We start from the raw sequence: 2,562 nt of genomic DNA on the forward strand, positions 1-2,562 counted from the left end.
TATCTATATCTCTACCATCTATACCACTCCACTCCAGTTGTGATTTGATCTCTTTCAAGACATTAGATTATGTCATGTTTAAAACACTATTATAAAATTACCTCCTTAATGTTGAGCTCAGGGAGGATCCGGATGTGCTGATCCTAGGCGGCCCCTCAAATGATTGCTTGCTAGAACAATAGGACCAAATCCCGCCTCCTTTCTACCAATGTTCCGCATCACTGGCGCGCTCACTGTCTTTGTTAGGAACATGAGCAGTGGCTAGCTGCTGCAAATCAAAGTTCATCAAATCAATCAGCAAACAACACATATGAAATTTGAGCAGTGCGGCTAAATACCTTCTTCAGCAGCTGCCCCACGGAATCGTCCTTTTGGCGGCACATCACACGGGTGAAAAATCTCGGCAACGACTTGGGGTGCGGTGATTTTGTCCCATTCCACAGTATGCCGAGCTTGGCTGCAATTATCTTATTCTGCAAGATATTTTGCCTCCGAGATTCTTCGTAGGCATTCTCGAGGGGAATATCTAGCATGCATTACAAAAAAAAACAGATGCTAATAACAAGCAGTGGAAGCAAGCAATAAACTAGTCTCGGAAATCAAATACATAACAAAAGCTGCCGGACAAAGTGTTCAACCTTGGTCGACTGGGGAGGTGGCGCGTTGGCCGTTCGTTTTGGTTCGGTGGATCATGGTGGCGCTTTGTGTACCGATCTCGCCAGCCGGTAAGATGAACCAAGTGAGTCGGGAAGCAGATCCGACGAAGCGGACGGAGTGTGGTTGACGGCGTCGCCGCGAGGCGCTCCGGCGCGGTGGATGTCGGCTACGGATGGAGGACTGAGAGGGAGCGAGACGGACTAGGTGCGAGGTAGGGAGAGAGGCCCTTACTTGTCCGTGGGTGGGGCTGGATATAGGGGAAATGAAAGCCCTAGAAGATAGCATCCTGCTAATATCCTAGTACAAAACAATTGAACTAGAAAATCCCGCCAATATATGGTGCTGAATTGCGGGCGGCTCATAGCTTGTGCACAAATAAAATGGGAAAATCCAAAAAATGTACTAGTTCAACAAAAAAAAACTCTAGTGGCAAAGTCGCTAGCTCGCCATGAGAAGATGCACTCCGCCAAAAAAATGTCATGAGAAGCTAGTTTGCTATGGATCTTGCATTAACCCTGCTCGATAAAATGGTGGGCACAAAAGACAAGCTAAATCAAAAATAATGGTGGTAGAAAGATGTAACTCTCAAATGTAAACTCTACTAAACAGGGCCAGCTCAAAAACATGCCTCATATTATTAGTACTTCCTCCGGTCCATATTAACTGCCACTAAAATGGATGTATCTACAAATACATCCATTTGAGTGGCATGTATATGGATAGGAGTAGTAGATCAAGGAGTTGCGAGACAGTGGAGGAAATGAGGTGGGGAGGAGGAGGGTGACGACCAGACCCCCACCTCCACGGCACCGCATAAATAGAAGCTAAAATATGTGAAACAGTGGAGGAAATGAGGTGGAAAGGTCTTCTTTTTTAGCCCCGAGCGTCACCGCAGATCAGGTGACATGCACCTATTGCATGTCACCGTGTGACATGCGGTTTAAATTCAAATTTGAACACTGCGAACAAATCTAAAAAAAATCATGCATGTTCATAGATATTAAGATAACCCCTAAAAAATTCAAGTCAAAATTCGAAACATACATCGAGAAACAAAAAAGAGAAATCTGTCATGAATAGTTCCCGAATTCAAATCTGAGTTTCTCTGTAGACTATTCACATCTGAGTTTCTCTTTTTTGTTTCTCGATGTATGTTTCGAATTTTGATCTGAAATTTTTAGGGGTTATCTTAATATGAGCTGTGAACGTGCATGATTTTTTTCAAATTTTTTCGCAATGTTTAAATTTGGATTTATGCCGCATGTCACCACGCGGTGACATGGTGCATGTCACCATGTCACCTAGCTACCGCTCGAGAAATGGAGCCCCTCTCCGCTGGGCTCCATAAAAGCTTCACTGCTCGTGTCAGACTGTTGAAGACACTGGCAAGTGCATGTCAGGGGGACAGAGAATAAATTTCGTCCACGCATCGGCGCGTGCTGTCTACCCCAAACCCTAAACTCTGTCTTATGAAGTCAAAGCATGCATGAAGAGAAGTGGTTTTTGGTTTCAAACATGGAAATTTCAAAAACCCTCTCAAGAGCTACATTTTGGAGTGACTAATTTTTCATATTCATGATTTAAACTTGTTTAAATGGGCATAAAAATGGGCATAAAATTCAAAATAAATCAAAATAAATGAAACACCAAGGCACATAGTCTTCTTATGTCATATAGTAAGCATTCAATTAAGTTGATAAACAAGGTCTAGACATACTCAAACCAGAAAAATCATGTATCTACCCCCTAACCCTAAACTCTGTCTTATGAAGTCAAGCATGAAGAGATGTGGTTTTTGGTTTCAAACATGGAAATTTCGAAAACCCTCCCAAGAGCTTCATTTTGGAGTGACTAAGAAGCATACATGCTTACTTTTTATATTCATGTTTTAAACTTGTTCAAATC

The 2,562-nt window shown here is 42.7% G+C and overlaps 1 long non-coding RNA gene across 1 annotated transcript; it reads right to left on the reverse strand.

The window, feature by feature from the left end:
• Window positions 1-214: 214 nt before the first annotated feature.
• On the reverse strand, window positions 215-762 carry LOC139838793 (uncharacterized). The gene is made up of 3 exons (XR_011756650.1): window positions 639-762; window positions 339-526; window positions 215-268 (listed from the first exon to the last, which is right to left on the reverse strand). It is a non-coding gene; the product is annotated as an uncharacterized lncRNA (long non-coding RNA).
• Between the last annotated feature and the right edge of the window lie 1,800 nt (window positions 763-2,562).

Source organism: Lolium perenne, chromosome 4 (genome assembly GCF_019359855.2).
Source record: "Lolium perenne isolate Kyuss_39 chromosome 4, Kyuss_2.0, whole genome shotgun sequence".
NCBI classification, from domain to species: Eukaryota; Viridiplantae; Streptophyta; class Magnoliopsida; order Poales; family Poaceae; genus Lolium; species Lolium perenne.